Here is a 20,539-nt window from a genome sequence, read left to right on the forward strand (position 1 = left end):
CATCAAGAAATATATGTCTAGGTAAGGTTTATCTGAGAACAATTGGTCTTTGCCCAAGATTTATCTACATGACACACAGTAATTAAAAGTACCAGAGTGGTGGAACTAACCTTCTTGGGTGTTTAACAGACATACTTTGAGGCCTGTAATAATTTGGTCAGAGGGACATAAAGTACAGTTTTTGCTCCTCGCCCTCCTAGGTCAACTAGTTCCAGGGGACTCTGAGCATCTCTCAAAATGCCCTGTAATGGTGGTGGGTCACCTTTCCTCTTGATCAAGGAGGCTGAGGAGACCCCACCAGATAGACTTGAACCAGTTTCCAGTCTACAAAGAGGAGGGTCAACACAGAGGAATCATTTCCTCCATACTTCCAAGCGAAGCCAGCCAGGTCAAGCAGGACCTTTAACTTATCTTCTCATAGGCGGGACTGGTAAAAGAAAGGAGCCAGGGGCTCCTCCCAAGCCCATGTGACCCCAGAGGAACAGATCCTCAAATGACCTTAAGAGTAAAAATAAATTGGTTTATCTTGGCCAACTGTGTGGCCTTAAACACCGAAAAGGAAAGTATAACCAAAGATTAAAGGGGTCAATATAATATCTTAAGAGTCCAAACGCATAGCTAAAGGCTATATAACAGGCAACAATGCCAGATAGGTGATACCTTCCTTTGAGTTGTTGGCCAGGGTGGCCAAAGGGACTCCCAGATAGTAATCCAGCACAGAACTGGCAAAATGAACAGCAAACCCCAATCTTATCTAAAGGAGTATTGACAACTGATTACTGATAGATGAAGAACAGCTGACCCTCCTAAAACAATGACCTCTAGATAGGCTGACTAGATTCACCAGAAGGGCAAGTAGTGGGGAATGGCTGGGCGTGCTGACAACACAGCAGACTCTAGCAGGGATATCAGAGTATAAGGGCTCTAGTGGGGGGAGGGAGGCTATGGGAGGGTGCCATCTGGTAAGTGTGTGTATAGCCGAATGAGATGGTTTGAGATGTTCTGTGTGATACACACACACACACACACATACACAAAATTTTTTAAAAAGTGTATTATATTTGAGGAGGACGCATGGAAACTTATGCCATACTAATTAGTAGATGTGATAAACAATACCACTGAAATCTGCCCGACGACTTTATAGACATACACAGGCACCAAGGATCCAAGTGCAACCGCTTATGATGATTATAACTAGTAATAATCCATACAGATTAGAGATGCAAGTGCCAACATCTCAGTGTTAGTAGCACAAAAAATGAGCCTGTCTACAAGGAACAATGTATTCTAAAATGAAATGGAGGTCTTTTTTTTTTTTTTTTTTTTTTTTTAGATAGGGTCTCATGGCCAGGCGTGGTGGCGCACACCTTTAATCCCAGCACTTGGGAGGCAGAGACAGGTGGATCTCTGCGAGTTCAAGGTCAGCCTGGTCTACATAGTGAGTTCCAGGAGAGCTGGGGCTACAGGGAGACCCTGTCTCAAAAAGACACAATGTTATGTCTTACAGGGCTTAAACTGAGTTCAATAATATATAACTCTATTAATTCAACTCTGAACCTAGAAACTTGCACCCACTTGTGAAAGAGATGTACTGTTGCTCTGTTGCTGAATATGTTAAGGCTGTAGTGAAAAGCTACTCATGTAGTTATTAAAAATTTAAAAAATGATTAAAAATAATAATTCTTCAAAGCATAAAAATTTGCCCCCTACTAATTAGTAGATGTGGAAAACATTATCATTGAAATCTACCTAATGACCTTATATCCATGCTCAGATGCCAAGGAGCTCAAAAAGTAACCGACTGTGACTAGTAATAATCTGATATATAGAGATTAGAAACACATGTGCAAACATCTTAATGTCAATTGCATTAGAAATGAAGTTTCCTGCATGAAACCCTGTATTTTGTTAATGAAATGTAGATCTTTTTTAATGGTTAAAACCTCATTTAATTTTATGTCTTATTGGGTTTATACTGAATACAATGTATAACTGTAATAATTCAACTGTAAACCTAAAAATGTACAGCCAATTTTGTAAGAGATGCATCCTAGCTCAGAAAATTTTTATTGAATATGTCAATGCTGATGTAATGGAATGCTTCTTCTAAGTATGTGGTTATTAAATAAATAATTTTAAAAAAAGAAAAAAGAAATACAGAGTATCTACATCAAAGCACTGTAGACATATTAGCTATTATTTTTACAGCCTGCAAGGCTAACCCATTCAGCATCTAAAAACATCATTGGTTTTTGTCTACCAAGTAACATCTGAATTCTTTTGCATGCTATGTAAGACCTTTTCTATTCTGGTACAAAGGTTCCCTTTGATTCTTACCTTATGTTAGTACCAAAAATGTGAGTGTACTTGAATATAGACTTTTGGATAAAGCTTCATATCACAGTTTACCATTTCTAAGTAGGTTTGTTCCAAATGGAATATGCCATTTGCACACAAGTTTTCTTTGCACAAGTTTTTCTAATGTTTTCCCATCCTACTTCCCACACACAGTGGGTGCATTAAAATCCAACTAAATTCTTAAATTCTATTTCAAGTTCTCCTTCTTCTCTCCTGTCTTGAGTTATTTTTCTATTACATTTTTATAAAACTTTTTATGCATTTATATTTCAGCACTATAATCTGTATTATTATTATTAGATAAGTGAATGTAAGAAATATAAACTTTAGTGATCAAATAAATGGTAGAGAAACTGAAAAGGTACGATGCTGCTACCTTGTCCTGCAGTAGGCAGAGAATAAATATTTGTAACTGAGCAGCTTACAATGAATGGATGCACTAATTAATACATACTGTGTCTATCCTTCACTGCTCTGCAAGTGAGTATGGAGCTACTCACATGCATAAAGTACTTTTGCACTAACTATCCTTATTGCTTATGGGTTAAGAATGTGGAATCAGCCCCATCAGGTATAACCTTATAATTTTGTGTATTTCTATGTTTTTCACAGAACATTTCTTTACAATTAAAACCCTTTAGTATTCTAGTAAATTGCCTGTTAATTCTGAATTGAGAACCAGCTTTAAAACTATGAATGGGAAGATTAAGCCTAAAGACTAAAGGAGTCTATCTGCACCAAGGAGAACTGATGGTTATTCTTTAAATGACCAAAAAAAGGATTGTCTACACACTTTAAACTGTTAGATCTGTGTACATGCATGTGACCACAGATATTGACCTGAGTAATTGATATCATCACTTCAGCTTGAGCAATTAACTATTCATGTGTTCATACATTATTCAGGTCATTTGTTTTAATTAAAATAATGCAGCACCTTCCAGTGATTAATAATTGGTGCATCACAAAAGTAAATCTTAATTTATTAAAAATGATCAGCATGTCAGTAATAGATGTTCGATCTACTCCTGTGTTAAAATAGCTACATAAAATTATCTGCATTGACAAATTAAAAGATACATTTTAAAAGTTTGATGTATTAGAAAATGAATGGCACAGCAAGCCCCATTCTGCATTTTTCTGAAGTCTTTGCTGTCCTCTGAGCTAAGATGACAGTGTATCTATTATCCTGCATCTATGCTTGGAAAATAACACATGGTAATCAAAATATATACTCTGAATCTACTCCCCAATTCTGTGTACAGCCCTTGCCTTTAGATTTACTTACCACTTCATAAATCAGTACTTTTACTTACTTTTGTATTCAACTTTTTTTCTGAAAACCTCCTATTCTATAATACTTCCCTCAGTTGTAGCTACAAGGTGGGACATCTATGTTCTGGTAGGAAAAATATAACTATAATTTAGTATTTATTGCAGGAATGACAGGTAAGGAATGAAATGCTTCTTACATTGCATCCAAATAATCCCAGATGAAGATCATTTTCATGCTTAATAAGTAGCTCTATTCACTATATCTTGTTTTGTTTGTTTCATATTTTCTGTAGTGTGACGGTGTTATAATAATTTTGGGCTCTAAAGTATGCTGTTGTTTGGTTTTAATAAGACATCAGCTTGCAGTAAAACTGAACAGATGCAATTTAAAGTGCTGATCTATCTTACTGATTCCCATAAACTTCTATTCCTATTTCATAGGAATGAATAGGAATGAAACCCAGTGCAACTATAAGTGGAATAATGTAAGTTCTCATACTGCAGCACTACTACCTTCTTCCATTCGACAAAAAACGTTTTCTTTGATAAGAAAGCCTCCATTTTTATTCTAACAAAAAAAAAATCTCTTGTGGACTGATTTCTCTGGACAGTTATTTGAACATCTCACATTTACCTTGATAAACTCAGCATATTCCCCTGGCTGAGAGTCAAAAAATTTAACATTAAAGTTCCCTGCTTAGGTGACATTAATGCACCTTTTTGTTCAGAGAGCTACTTTAGCATATGGGATATAACGTTCCGCTATGTGATTATGTCTTGAGCTGTCTGAATTATAGGCACTTCAAGTAGTTTTTGGATAGCAGATTTTAAATAATCCCGTTCAGAGCACTTCAAAATGTTCTACTGACTTCCTGAGGGTTACTTACTCTCCAATTTTCAAAAGGCATTTACAGCATCAATAAAACCCCTAAGAATATGAAAATACTATGTGCTCTTTAAAAACTGTTCAAGTATTTTTAAAGGAAAACAAGGTTCTATAACTGTCAGCATTGTCATAGCAAATAAACAATTGGTGAAGTTTGAAATTCTGAACTACAAGTGGGAGAGCACTTTGTTGTAATAAACTAGATCCATCACAATCATTACAAAATGCTTCATTTCAACTGGATAAAACATTTCTATTTGAGTAACAGTAAGGGAAGTAAGTCCAGTACCAGCATCATACTATACCAGAGAAGAAATGGCAAAAATGAAATACAGGACAAGAGAAACATCATACTGGAAATAGCTGAACCAAGTCCCATTTACTGAACTTGTAGTTCAGTAGTGTTCATTGTCATAATAAAGTTTTCTGTGTTGCCAGGCATGAAGAAGTAGGCCTTATATCCCAGCACTCAAGAGGCAGAGGCAGGCATATCTCTGTGAGATTAAGACCAGCCTGGTCTTCATAATGAGTTCCCTGTCCAGCTGGGGCTATAGGGAGACCCTGTCTCCAAATAATAATAATAATATTAATCATTATCATCATTGTTAGTAATAATAATGACAATAAGTTGTTTGGTTCAGGGAAACCATCTCCTAAATGAGTGTAAGAGCTAGATTAAGACATTTATCTGCCCTTTGAAAGCATCAGAGAGCAATTCTAACAAGACTTGAGCATTGCAAATTCTGAAGTGAGACGAGGCAAACTGACAGTGAGCCTTACAGTCTTCTCTGAAAGTCTCCTCTAGGTTTTGACCATTTCTTGGATTATATGGCAAGAAGAAATGGATGGTCAGGTACTCAGGGAGAGGTGATTGTGCCAGGGAGGCAAAAGTAGGTGTCTGGGCATTTCAAAAATTAAATTTGAAGAGAAAAATAATGAAATGAGTGAGAAAGAAATGAGTGAGAGATTGAATCAAAGAGAGAGACTGATCACTTCCCAAACTGTGTTCAGGTGATCAAGCAGCCAGGGTTGGGTTGGGATCTATAAAACTGAACAATTAATGTCCACAGTCATAGATCTAGGGAAAAATAAACAGAAATATATATCAACAAACTAGGAAATTCCATGAATATTCAGTTTTCTGTGAGGATCAAAGAAAGAAGTGTTTTAAGTGTGAGAGCTGTGTCACACAGGATATAACAGACTAGAGAAGTCCAACTCTTGGAAAGTCTCCTAACTCTCCTTGTCTAGATCAACATGATTAACCAAAATGCTCTGAGTATGCATGAAAATTAGTCCTCTTAAAGAAAAATCAGCACATAGAAACATTACAATTTGTATATGCAATGATTATTATTTACTGAAAATTAGAAGAAATATCCAAGTAAATAAGCATCCAGACCAAATGATATAAATTATAAAAATTGATGCTGAGGTACGTGATCTTGGAATAATAGATCTGTGAATAATAGAATTAAACAGTAATTTTTAAGTTCAGAAGCAAAAAGATGGAAATTAGCTAGAAAACTGGGACAAAATAATTGAACAAAATTATGCAACTAAAATTTTTAATAAATATATGAATAAATATAAGAATTACATAGCTATTCTTAATGTTTTCAACAGCATAAGAAAAATTAGGAAACTAAAAACATAACACATTTAAAAACATACAGAAATACGATGGCAAATTTAGAAAAGCCTACAAAAATGTAGGAAATGCAATGACAATTAAGTATGAGAAAGAACAATGTTTGGATAAGACTGTTTAAGAATGTTTACTATAGATGAAAACATCAAACCTATAATTCAAGAACTTTAATGGGCCTCAATTAGAAGACACACAAAGAAAAAAGTACGCCACAGTGCATCTTGGACAACAACTGAATCAGAGAAAAAGATAAAATCTTCAATGTGGTCAAAATAAAAATCACCTTTCCATTGACGTAATAAAAATAAGAATGATTTTTTTTCTTAGAAATAAGAGCAAGAAGAAGAATTCATGCCTTTTAGAAACATGCTGAAAAACTCTAATGCAACTGATGTGGTCTTGCTGTAGCAGATGTATAATTGTTTCAGGTGAACAGTAGTGTAAGAAATAAGAGGAATAGATCATATAACAAGAACACAAATGCAACAGAATGATATTATAATTCTAGAGCTGTAGGAAATTACAGCCACAGAAAAAATACAGAAAAGTCTTATGAATTTTAAATAAAAGAACAAACAAGGAGATTTTAACATTCTTCTCCAGCTAACACACAAAACAAGCACTAAGGAGTAAGCATCAGCAACAAACACAACTTGGAGTCTTAAATATGAAGATTTACATTCTCTCAGTTCCTGGGACGAGACATCTGAATCAAGGTGTCGATTGTGGTGGTTTCTTTTGGAAACTCTGTATGACATCTCTACCACAGAATTAGAAAAAGAAAACAAAAACTATTGATACAGACAACACCATGTATGACTACTGAAGGAATCAGAAAGAAAGCATTCTCAAATGCTCACATGCTATATGACTCCACTTACAAAAATGACAAATCCATAGACACAAAAAAAGCTATTTATTATTACCAGATCTTAGGATTGTTGTGCAATAGAGGTAGTTGTGACTATACAATGGGTAACATTGGGTATCTCTGTGATAAATTATTTTTGGTCATACAAATCTAATTAAATAAGTCAACTGCATAGAATAAAATGAGTATAGTCAAACTGGTGAACTTAAAAAAGACAGGTGTGCCTTATCAAAGTTACTTTTCTGGTTTTGTACCATTATTTTCAACTAAAGAAGATAAAAAAACCTAGAGCCACTGAGAAAATTAAAGGACAGGCCTCAGTGTTCTATATAGGCCTGGATCTGAATACAGAGATCAGTGTAAATATAACTGTAGAAATAGTTGTGAATATATATATATTCACAAACATACTTCTGCAAACTGATATAAAGGACATTAAGGCTTAATGAAATAATACAATGTCTTGAAATGGCTAAATGATCATCATTAGTCAAGAAAAATGTAAATTAAAACCATAATTGTGCAGCTATCAGTATGGCTAAAAATGAAACAAAACAAAAAACTAAAAATACAAAGCAATAACCGTATTACCACATGACTTGAGCTTTTACATATTGCTCATGGATGACTCTGGAAAATTCTTTAGTAGCATATGCAAAGATGAATCACATAATATCCAACCTAGCAACATCAAGTCTGGAATACCTTTACCATAGAAGAGGCTGCTTTTGCATTAAAGGTGCATACAAAAATCATCTAGTGTGTCTTGTGCTGGATAGTTTGCTGTCAACCAGAGGAAACATTTCCCTGATTCCTCTAAAATGCAGAGGGAAAAACTTCGAGTGGCATTTTCCAAAGTGCCTTTCCTTGTAGAACTCAGGGTTGAATTTTGCCAATGAGAATAATTCATGTAGGAAAGGAGTGGGATGATGTGCACAGGAGTCTTGCTGAAGCTGGTTGCAGCTTGACATGTGGTGGTTAGATGTATGATTTACTGCAGTTTCACAGTGAGCACTTGAAAATCTAATTTGCTGCTGCACACTGAGTGAGTTGTTTCTCACAGGTCTTTGAGAATCATGAGCTTTCCCAGGAGCCTTTAAGAATTGCTTGTCTTGGTAACTCAGATTGAGATACACTAGCATCCACTTCCTTAACTTTATCTGTGCTTAAATTTAGTGAGAATTTGCTTATGTTTATCCCCCCACAAACCAAAAAGTCCTCACAAATCTTCTGTAAACTCTATCTTATATGCTAAAGAACTTTATTGTCAGGATAATTCAAGTAGCCTTATGTTTCTTAATGAATCCAGACTGTTACCAATCAAATTTGCAACTGTAGTTAAGTAGCTAGTTCTATGACACAAGCTAACAATATGGTAGTGTAAGAGCTGCAGTGTTTAGCCTTGGGATATTTTATTCCTATAATATATTTAGGAACGTCTGGAGATGTTTCTGATAGTAGCAACATGGGCAGCTGTTACTGGAATACTTAATAAATACAGGCAAAGGATGCTGCCAAATGTGTTACCATGTATAGAATGCCAAGAATTACACACTCCAAAATATAAATAGAGCCGAGCTTGAGAAACCTGCTTCATGGCAATAAAAATCAGCGAAAGACCTGCCTCTGCTACTACACACAACATTCAGATAATCTTGTAGACTTAACAACATATAAAAAGTCAGACTAAATCAGTATATAATACAGATTTCATTTAGATGAAAAGTGCTAAGAATAAATTTCTGGTTACTTTGGAAGATGTTATAGTTTGAATGTATGACATTCACCACAGGAACATTTGTTTGAATATTTATATGGTCCACATCTAGTGGATCTGTTTAGGGAGGTAATGGGACATTTAGAGGATGGGTCCTAGCTGGAGGAAATGGGTGGTTGAATGGCAGACTATGAGGGTTATAATCCAGTTCAGCTTTCACTACATGTCTGTGCTTCCTGCCTACTGCCAAGATGTAATTAGCTGTGACACCATGCCTTCCTTACCACGATGGATTGATATTCTCTGAAATCATGAGACTGAATAAGCTTTCTCTTCTTAGTTGCTTTTGCCAGGCATTTGGTGACAATGATGGAAAGAGCAATAGATACAGATGTTTTGAGCTAAGAGAAATTGAAAGTTTGATTTAGAAAAAGAGTCTGTATTTTGACTACTTCATCATATCTTTTATGGATCATGGGCTGATGATTGAAGCCTGGCTTTGGACATTAGCACAGTGCAAGTAGAGAGATTTGAGAGAGAAGTACAGAATAATACAGTGAGGTACTAGGTATTTGGAGATTGAATATAGTAATTATATTTTGCAGTTTTCAAACCCAATTCAGAGATGTCTACAGTATTATTATTTAGGAGATCAAGAGTTTTATATATTTAGATAGCTCTACCTACATATATTAAACATAATGTGTTTCATATATATGTTGCTTATATATGTGTTTACATGTGTGTGATTTTCCATTTTTGCTTACTCTATATCTGATATTTCCAGAAATATTTAGAAGGAAAATGTGTCATTTTGAAATTATAAAAAAGTTACCTCAGGAAATCTGTGAAAAAATCATAAAGTGTTATAGTCATAAATCAAGCATTTCCCCTCAATGATTCATGCCTAAAGCCTTAGTTACATCATTCAGATTTTAAAAGTATTGTGGCCAGCTTTACTGCAAAATATTTTGGTAAATAATTATAGCAATAATGTCCTGGATTTATAAAGGTACCTTGCATTTATAAAGTTAAAATCATTTAACTGTAATTAGGAATGCTTTACATCAGGTAATGATGCATTCTATTAATAGCTGATAATTGCTTCCTGATTAATTACTTCCACATAGAGGTATATGCATTTAAGAGAATCTTGGTTACTGTTATAGTTTCAATTTGAAATGTCCCTCATAGGCTCATGCTTTGAACACTAAGTCTCCAGGAAGTGCCTATAGGAGGTGGAGCTGGTGGCCAGACATAGGCCACTGTGACCCAGCTTTTGAGAGTTACTAGTTCAGCCCCTGTTACAACTGCTTTCTGGTTCCTAATGTACCAGGACATGGAGAGTTGCCACCAAACGCTCCCACAGAGCAGCTCTGCATGCCTTTCCTTTCATGAAGGCTTGAGACTCTGAAACCATGAGACAAAGTAAAGCTTGCTTCACCTAAATTGCTTCTGTTAGGTAATTTCATCAAAGTAATATACAAGTAACTAATGTAATCATATTGACTTTGTGTTTCTTTCTCTATTTACGGAAGCTATTCAAAAGCATAGGTTGAATTGAAAAACATGTACAGAGATAGAATGAAAACTAAAGTTCTGGTGGATTAAATTTAAATTATTGGACTGCTTTACTCCCTTTTGGTATGTGAAAATTCAACTGAATCATATTTATTGATCTTATTGTTGGAGGCCTATTATGATATTATTGCAAAAAGTTAAATGAAATAAATATATTGTTGGATACATTTACCTGAAACGTGGAATACAGTAATCTTTTAAAAATATGGCTTGCATCATTAGATTAGATTTGAATGTAAGGAACTGGTGAGATGACATATTGGTTAAGAGCATTGAGTGTTCCTGCAGAAGACCCAGGTTCAGATCCCAGCATCCACATGGCAGCTAAAAATCATATGTTATTCCAGTTCCAGGGAATCCAGTGACCTCTTCTGTCCTCAGCTGGCACTGGACAACAATGGTGCACTTACACACATTCAGGCATAACACTCGTGTACAAATAAAATAAAAATAAATATATCAAAAAGAAAGAATGACTGTAAAGACTTTGCTTTAGGATGATTGCTGTCATCTAAATTAAGATCATTGTGGCTCATATGATTGTGTGCTTTATTCACAATGTGCTTATGCCTATGTTCTAGTTTGCTTTCACATTGCTGTGATGAAAACACTGAACAAAGGGCCTGGTGAGATGACTCAGCAGTTCAGAGCACTGGCTGCTTTTGCAGAAAAACCTGGGTTTGAATCCCAGCACCCACATGGCAGCTAACAACCATCCATGACTCCAGTTCCAGGGAATATGACGCCCTCTTCTGACCCCTTCGGGCATTGCATGACATGGGTGCACTTATATACATGCAGGCAAAACCCTCATACTCATAAAATGCTAATCCATAGATTTTTTTTTTTTTGGTCTTTTTGAGACAGGGTCTCCTTGTAGCCCCAGCTGTCCTGGAACTCACTATGTAGACCAGGCTGGCCTTGAACTCACAGAGATGCCCCTGCCTCTGCCTCCAGAGTGCTAGGATTAAAGGCATGCGCCACCACACCAGGCATAAAATGCCAATCCAGTGGAAAGCAGGAGAGGTGTGATCTTGGCTGTTGATGCTGTTGTTGCTGAACTTAAAAAGCAGTCAAACCTGTTACAACTCCTGAACAAATTGCTCAGGTTGCTATAATTTCTGCAAATGGAGACAGAGAAATTGGAAACATCATTTCTGAGGCATTAAAAAGGTTGGAAGAAAGGGTGATATCACAGTAAAGGATGGGAAAGCATTGAATGATGAATTAGAAATTATTGAAGGCATGAAGTTTGATCGAGGGTACATGTCCCCATATTTCATTAATACATCAAAAGGTCACAAATGTGAATTTCAAGATGCCTATGTTTTGTTGAGTGAAAATAAACTTTCTAGTTTTCAGTCTGTTGTTCCTGCTCTTGAAATTGACAATGCGCACTGGAAGCTGTTGGTCATAATTGCTGAAGATGTTGATGGAGAAGCTCTAAGTACACTGATTTTGAACAGTCTAAAGGTTGGCCTTCAGGTGATAGCGGTCAAAGCTCCAAGGTTTGGGGACAATAGGAAGAACCAGCTAAAAGATACGGCTATTGCTACTGGTGGTGCAGTATTTGAAGAAGAGGGGTTGATCTGAACCTTGAAGGTTTTCAAGCTCATGACTTAGGAAAAGCTGGAGAGGTCATTGTCACCAAAGATGATGTCATGCTTTATAAAGGAAAAGGTGACAAAGCTCAAATTGAAAAATGTATTCAAGAAATCACTAAGCAGTTAGAGATCACAAATAATGGATATGAAAAGGAAAAACTGAATGAACGACTGGCAAAGCTACCAGATGGAGTAGCTGCGCTAAAGGTTGGAGGGACAAGTGATGCTGAAGCAAATGTGAAGAAAGATAGAATGACAGATGCCCTTAATGCTAATGCTACCAGATCAACTGTTGAAGAAGGCATTGTTCTAGGACGGGGTTGTGCTCGGCTTTGTTGCATCCCAGCCTTGGGCTTAACAAAGCCTGCCAACGAAGATCAGGAAATTGGAATAGAAATTATTAAAAGAGAACTGAAAATTCCTGCAGAGGTTGTCACATAATTGGATCTCTCTACTTTGTACACAATTACTCTGACTCTCCACAGAAAGGCTGCTTCTCATCTGTGATGGCAAGCACTGAAATGCTGTCTGTAACAGGAGACAAGATGCCTCAGTGAATGAGGTTAAAAGCAGGACACTGGTACCTGGCTTGTGCACCCAGTATCAGGAATGTACAAATGTCTTTATTCAAAAATACAGAATAAATTTTCTGTAGGCATGGACAAGGACAGCAGTAAAACATTATATATTGTCAACTGAAACCAGTAACTGATGGTTATAGTAATTTTCTTAAACATCAGCCAGCCTTTCTTCAGTCACTCTCTTCAAATGAGCCCTGCCTTGAGGAGGAGCCCTGCCTTGAGCTTCTTGTCACAGTTCACTGATAAGGGCAAAGCATTATTCTAGGAATTAGAACATGCCACCTCCCATACCACCTCTCATTCCACCCATGGCACCCATTCCAGGGTCTTCTTTAGGAATTTCTGTGATGACATCTTCTGCTGTACTTAATAGAGAGGCCACCCCAGCAGCATCCAGTAAAGCAGTCCTTGCAACCTTTGTTGGATCAATGATTCCCTTTTCTACCATGTTCACAAAATCTCCAAGCATAGCATCATAACCAACTTCTGAGGAAATTTGCATAATTTTCTCAACTATCAAAGAGCCTTCAATACCTGCATTCTTAGCAATAGTCACTGCAGGAATTTTCAGTTCTCTTTTAATAATTTCTGTACCAATTTCCTGATCTTCATTGGCAGGCTTTGTTAATGGCTTAGTGATTGTTTGTGCTTCCTTGGGTTTTGGATAATCGTAGAATTATCTCAAATTCACATAACTTTTCATAAGTAGGTATTGCCATTGCTCCTCGTAGTCCTCCAAATGGATACAGCTGGCATTCTGTCATGTGATATCTTGAAATTTTACTTGTGCTTCACAAATTCTGGCCCTGGTACTTTATATGGCACTACTTTTTGTAAATCTCAGCTCTATGCTTAGGATGTAAGTTGCTGAATTTGTTTCACATAAGCGTAAGGTTCAGCATAGAACACATTCTTTTGACACATCTTCATCATTTCTGTGTTTTCCTGTCTCTCTCTGCATAGTCCTGAGATGTTATGTGAGTCTGGATCCTTTCCTTTTCTCCCAGCGTGTAATGCCCCTAGAGTTCCACTTAAACCTCTTATTCTTCAGACACCTGGTACTCTACCACAGATTTTCTTTTCACTTCATCCCCACACGTGTCCTATTGCTGGACAATTCACAGTTGACGTTTTTGTTCACATTCAGTGAATTTAGTTAAATGTTTTTCAATCATGTTGTGTTTCTGAGGTTGAGAGAAGCAGTCATTTGTAGGTATGAAGACTGATGCAAGAAATGTTTATGAACAGATTTTCTGTCTAGGCTTAAATATGTTTGTCAGTTGGTGAAATTCAGGTTAATCTTTAAAGAGTAATAAAATGTCCAATGTTCCCACTCTCTGTGACACATTCCCCCAGCATAGTGATAGACTAAACTCTTGTAGATTTGTATGTACTACCTAAATAGAAGATTTTGTTATCCTCAGTTTCAATAATTCACGGAAATAAATAAAATTAGAAAAAGTGAATAAATCTTGTCAGCAAGAAGCATGGAAAACTTATCTTTAACAGCTACTGATTATCAACCTGAATGTGATCTTAAATAATTGTGTATTTTGAGAGTATCATCAATATACGTTTGGAAGTTACCAGAACTGTTAATAACTAAAACAGTCACGTAACTCCAAAGGATTTAATTATTAGTACTAGATTTGCAGTTAAGTCAACATTGTCCTCCAACAGTAAAGATTAAAATAAAGTAAAGCAAACAAATAAAGAAAAATCCCACACAAACTGAACTTCTCTAATAAATCTTTAGAAGTAAACAGTTCCCAGTAATAGATGAGAGCTAAGATCCTTGGTCTGAACTTGTGATGTATGATGCAGATTAAACAGCATTAACCAGTTTCTGGAAACCACTAATGAAATATGTTCATTTGCAAAGACTTCTTTTTCCTCTTTTTGGTAAAAATGCTGTTTTGTTAGCAGATATTGAACTCCTGAAGTGACAGTACCCCAAACTATTACCATTAATAACCAGCAGGTCATAAGACTTCAAGATTAAGCCACAAGATTTTAAAATATTGTGAAAGGATATGATAATTGAGATATTTTCCAAAATAGAACAAATGAGAAAGCCTAAGCAAGTAATGGTCTGTGTAGGTTTGTTATATATAAAGGATGAGACAAAAATAATATACACATGATCTTAAAATGTTTATGGTCATGGTTTAGTCAACTAGTTTAAGGAACAAAATATAAATCTATTCACTGTTTATCTGAGAATATTTGGTTCCTTACCTAAGCCTTATCTACATAGCACATGATAACTAGAAGTATCAGACTGGTGGAACTAACCTTATTAGATGTTTGACAGTCATACTTCAAGGCCTATACTAACATTGTCAGAGGGACTTAAAGGACAGTTTTTGCCCCTTGTCCTTCAAGGTTGACCAAGTTCTACAGGACTATGGAACATCTCTCAAAATGTCCTGTAAATGTGGTGAGTCACCTGTCCTCTTGTTCAAGGAGGTTATGAAGACCCCATGAGATGGACTTGAACCAGTGTCCAGTCTACAAAGAGGAGGGTCAACTTAGAGGAAACATCTCATTCATGCTTCCAAGTGAAGCCAGACATGGTCAAACAGGACCTTTGACTTAATGTCACATAAATGGAACAGGTAAAAGAAAGGAGCCAGGAGCTCCTCCCAAGCCCATGTGACCCCTGAGGAACAGATCCTCAAATGACCTTAAGTGTAAAAAAAATTGATTTATTTGGGCCAAATGTATGGTCTTGAACATCCAAAAGTAAAGTATAACCAAAGAGTAATGTCATCAGTATACTTTTTTAGGAGTTCAAGGGATTACACTTCCCAGACATTAGGCTTAAGTCTATATAAAAAGTATTTAGACAATTATTTCTCATTGATGATTTTGTTCCTAACCAGAAAGTGCTGCTCAGATGTAAGACTTCAAATCTTGGTCTTTTGCATGAAATAACTACCATCATCACGGCTTCAGCTGAGCCTGATCGTTAAACATGGTCACAATTGGGCTTGTTGACGGTTGTGCTCATTCACTGAAGGAGTGCCAAGCAGGGTAACTGGACCTTCACCTGAGTATCCAGCCACTCTTCCCAGCCAACTAGTCCAGCCTGGAAGACAAAAGAAAAATGAGGAATAACCCAATAGAGGGATGCTTTTGGAAGCGCCTGTCAAGAAACTCCAATGGACTGTCATAGGAACATTTGAAAATTGCCCTGTTCTGACTTTTTTCTAGTTCCCTGTCTAGAACTTGTAATGCTAATTACTCTTGCCTTTACTTCTCCTTCACATCTCCTAGTCATGATTCAAGGACTTTCTTTCCCCATTAGAGATAAGAGTTATGCAATTTGGTAGTCTTTTAGGTAGACCCACTGAAGGGGTACTCCAATTGCCTCACCCCGTGTCCCTGTTCAACATAGAAGAAGCCAGGGTCTGCATCCCTATTCCCTATTGGCAATTTGGGTAACCCCTTCAGAAGATGGTAGTGATAAGAATAGGAAGAAATGCTTCTTCTAAGTATGTGGTTATTAAATAAATAATAAACTGAAAAAGAAAAAAAGAATAGTAGGCAGGAATTGGCTAGACAGTTAGGGTAAAAAGGCCCTAAAGGAAAGTAGCCCATTTCTTGGCTGAAAGTCAAAATGTCTTTGGGCCTCTTAGCAACATACTCTGTTCCAAAGGCCAAATATGTCAAAAGTATTTGGAGCTTGTATCTAATCCTTAAAAGATTTTAGGGTTACCTCTTCAGAGAGGGGAATGTTAGAGTACCCAAAACCCCCAGAAAAAGTAATAAATGAAAGAAGAAAAAAAAGAAAAGAGAAAGAAAAAAGTGATGGGGAGATATGGGAGGTGTTGGAAGGGAGGATAGAGTCCCCAAAACCCCCAGAAAAAGTAATAAATGAAAGAAGAAAAAAAAGAGAAAGAAAAAAGTGATGGGGAGATATGGGAGGTGTTGGAAGGAAAAAAATAACAGGGAATAATTTTGTTGGAGAAGTCAAAGTACTATGATTATCAATATGTTATGTGATTTCTAATGTTTGAATGAACTATGTTGAGATCCTTGCTAAGACAAAATTATCTTTACTCCAGCAATTTCTAAAAGACCCCTTCCCTCATTTTTCCTATGAACTATCTCATGACTGTTTTCATGTATCATCTGTCCCTGCAGTAAACTAAATATATCAACATTATTTTAGTTATAAGCATATTCTTCTTAGTCTTTAGTTTGTACATTAAAATATTAGATATGAAAGATCAGTTCAGTGCAATTGTAGACATGTTTTGAAATGTACTTTGGTAAGTTCTAACACTGCCATTTCAATGTTTTATCTAAAGGGTTAGAAAATCTCATATGAGCATTTAAAATATTTCCTTCTTTTCTCCTTTTGATTAAATCCGGAGTCTGGCAAGTGGAAAAAGAGACCATTTTAAAGTATAAATAAAAAGAAAATACAAGAAAATATTTCATCTTAATTTCCATTTCTGTTTAGAAGTTTCAACAGCCATAAGCATGAAAGAAAATATATGCTTATAAAGGAAAGCTCACTTCGCTCAATCTATACGATTGTCTTTACAACACATGACTTTATTAAGAACAGGAAAATCCAGTATTCAAATGTTCTATTTGTCCTGTTTCTTATAATAAAAGCAGAGAGCTAAAACGGTGGTGGTCAAGAGTTCTTTTTCTCCTAATAAATTCCTCTAAATTCCAAAACCTCTAAATTTTTCTGACATTTTCTTCATGCTGACACAATAATAACACCCAACACTTCAGATATTTATTGTCTTTGAATTGTCCTGAGAAAAGTCAGAGATATTATGACCTTCAGGCTAACCAAAGTAGGAAAATTATATGAATTATCCAATACTGAAAATGAGCATAATTTGGGTTATTATGATAAGATGATAAAAGCTATTTCTCACTTTCAAACATCAGATTTAACTTTTACCTCTTAGGAAGTATAGATGCACAAAATAAAGCTGGGATAACAATTACCAACTGTGTCCAACACTAAATAATTGCAGTTCTGGTTTTCCTGCATTATTATTATGATCATTTTATTTCATTAAGTATAATTATTAAAAATCATATCTGCATCTCACTTTTGCGGAACCAACCAACACTATATCAGAGATATAAATTGACAAGCTCAATATCAAAACACTTCATTGTACGTAAGTCCTGACCCATAAAGTAATACAGAATTTTTAGAAAGTTGTAAGTAAAGTTGGATGGATAAACATGTTCAGCAAGAATGACTACTTTAAGCTGTGCATGGTGATGTACACCTGTAATCCCAGCACTTGGGAGGCAGAGGTAGGTGGATATCTGTAAGGTAGAGGCCAACCTGCTCTAGTGAGTTCCAGGCCAGCTGGGGTACAGGAAGAACCTGTCTCAAAAACAAACAAAAAAAAATTTAAAAAAGACTTTTTCTTTTATTTTTGGTTGGTTTTGAGAATTTTAATTGAATTTTTATGTGTTTCATATACAATATCTTAATCATCTTTATACCCTCTTCCCTATCAGAATGCTCTCATAGCCCCCACTGGATTTCATGCATTCTGTCATTTATGTTAAGGTTCATCAAGTCAAGTTCATTTCTCCTGACATCCCTCAGGGCACGTTCATGCAATGGGGTCTAGCTAGCCTATCTAGACTCCCTTAAAGAAGATCAGCTCTTCCTCACCCAGTAGTAATCCCCTGCCCAATGATTCTTCAACTAAGATTGGAGCCTGCTGCCCATTTCCACAGTTCTAAGATGTATTTTTGTCTGCTTGAGTTTTCATGGGTCTTGTGCATGCTGTCACCATTGCTGTAAGTTCATATGAGCAAGGTCCCTGGAACCTGAAGACTCTATTTCCATATGGTCATGCAACTCCTCCCTGGCTCTTACGATCTTTCCACCCCCTCATCTGCAATGTTCCTTGAGCCCTGGGTTTGTTGGTCTCTGTTGCATGAAGGAGTTTCATTGAGAGATGCTATTGGATAACCTTGTCCTCCACATGACCAGCAATGCCTTCCTCTAGCTCCTCACTACTTGCTTCAATCACCTCAAACAAATTGGACTATGAAACTCTCCATAGGAGGGGAGGGACAGATGGAGACAGTCACCCCTTCGACCCAATCAATCAGCCTTAACTGCATGAGGGGAGGGACTAAGGATAAACACAGGGGAAGCCAGAGAATAGGAGTGTTCTTCCCCATCTTGGACCAGCAGCAGCAGGTCTGGAAGCTGAAGCTGAAACATAGAAAAAAAAAATACAAAAACCAGTCCAAGGATGCCCATACCTTTGTAAGTACCTCTTCACTGCAATCATATGCTCTGTTAGTAAGCCCAATAAATAGTTTTATTCCCTAAACTGTAGTTTGGAAGAATATTGTGTCGGATTGTTGCAAGGACAGTCGGAGGAGGGGGCTTCAGTGGGCCTGGAAATTCAACTTATGGATGCATTAATATTCTCTCTATGCCTTATTCTACCATGCTCCATGAGTCTTAGGTGTAGAGGTTCCATTGTAGATGTGTCTCTTAGAGTTTGGTATTTTATAGACACTTAATTTTAATTTTTGTGTGTGATCAGTTGTGGAACTCTAATTGTCTCCTTCTGCTGCAAAAGAAGCTTCTTTGATGAGTGGTGACTGGCATACTTGTCTGTAAATGTAATGATCCATATTTAGTACACAGTAAGGAAATATATTTGTATAGGAATGTGACAGCCTTGGGGTTTTCTTTAAGGTCTAGGACCTTTCCAGCCATGTGTATTTGGCTGTGTTTACAGTCCCACACATAAGTTTCCTCCTGTTGAGTGAATTTTAGATCCAATTAGGTAGCAACTGTTGATTGTCCCCAAGACAAAAGTGTCACTACTGCCCCAATATAGTTTGTTGTGATGGTCATTGTTGTGGTTATTAGGCTTTAAAGCTGGGGTTGACCATACATTGATGTTCTGAAATTCTCCCTTAGCAGCATGCATAGTGTCCTCCAAAACTACGAGAGCTAGCCTTCAGGGAGGAGGCTTCCAGGTCAGTTCCAGCGCCATTGTTCCAAGTCCTGTGTCCAAAGTATGTCTTGTCTTCAGCAATAGAGTCTTACCTTCAAATTCAAAAAGATTGTTTTAAAACTTTAATCCCATAAGACTCCTTCTGCTATAATACTGTTCATGTATTTAAATAATCATGCTATCCATTTAATTTTCTCCATAAATAAAAACTCTTGAATGGAAAATTGTGAAAATACATGATTTATAATATAACCCTTATTTCCATTTTGTGCTTATTAGTCATTCAATTCAAGAAAATTAAATCACAACAAGGAGTACAATTTTTAAAAACATAGCTGTTTAAGTTTTCATCATATTAAACCTTGTAAAATTTTGCTTCCATTTTAAATTACTAAACTTGCTTTATTAATTAATTTTTCTTGGAGCCTAATGCCTATCTGATAAGAGAAAGAGAAAAGATGCTTTGAGATTTCATTGTGCCATATTTTATCTCCGATACCATTTTTTTCCCTAGAGTGAAATTGAAAAGGCATATAATTTCATTTAAAAATACTTTGCTGTTGTTCTGTTTTGACAACAAGGTCTCATGTGTCTGATCCTGGAACTTGTATCCAAGGATGACCTTGAGCTTCTAATCCTCCTGATTTCACCTTCCAAGCACTGGGATGACAGACATGTGCCACCATCCTACAATTATATGAAGATCGGTTTAGTCAGTGTTGGATTCCTGTACTGCACTTTTGTTATGTCATTACAAATTTGGATATAAGCCTGTTGGACAATTGTGCATAGGTATGTATTTATAGTGATTAGTATGGTTCAACTCTCATCCTGTATTCTGAGGTTTAATTCAAATTGTTGAGGCAGGACTAAGTTATGTAATTAGTTGAAATGACTAATTTGTGTCACACTGTACCACACTCAGAAATATGGGATTGGTATTCACAATTTGGAAATGCACAACTAGTTTTGTCCAGGCTGAGATAAAAACATCCTTACATTAATATATTTCTGATAATATATAACAAATAT

The 20,539-nt window shown here is 36.3% G+C and overlaps 1 long non-coding RNA gene and 1 pseudogene across 1 annotated transcript in view; one reads left to right on the top strand and one right to left on the bottom strand.

The window, feature by feature from the left end:
* The first annotated feature begins 11,340 nt into the window (after positions 1-11,340).
* LOC103745255 lies at positions 11,341-12,387 on the top strand (annotated as a pseudogene).
* Positions 12,388-12,808: 421 nt separating this feature from the next.
* The window catches only part of LOC108491509, a 25,812-nt gene continuing 18,081 nt past the window's right edge, over positions 12,809-20,539 (bottom strand). The window contains exons 3-4 of the long non-coding RNA XR_001872781.1: positions 20,499-20,501; positions 12,809-13,158 (exon numbers count right to left, since the gene is read on the bottom strand). This is a non-coding gene — a long non-coding RNA (uncharacterized LOC108491509). The remainder of the gene's footprint in view (positions 13,159-20,498; positions 20,502-20,539) is intronic.

The sequence above is a fragment of the Nannospalax galili genome, unplaced genomic scaffold (genome assembly GCF_000622305.1).
Source record: "Nannospalax galili isolate Female #2095 unplaced genomic scaffold, S.galili_v1.0 scaffold461, whole genome shotgun sequence".
Taxonomy (NCBI): Eukaryota; Metazoa; Chordata; class Mammalia; order Rodentia; family Spalacidae; genus Nannospalax; species Nannospalax galili.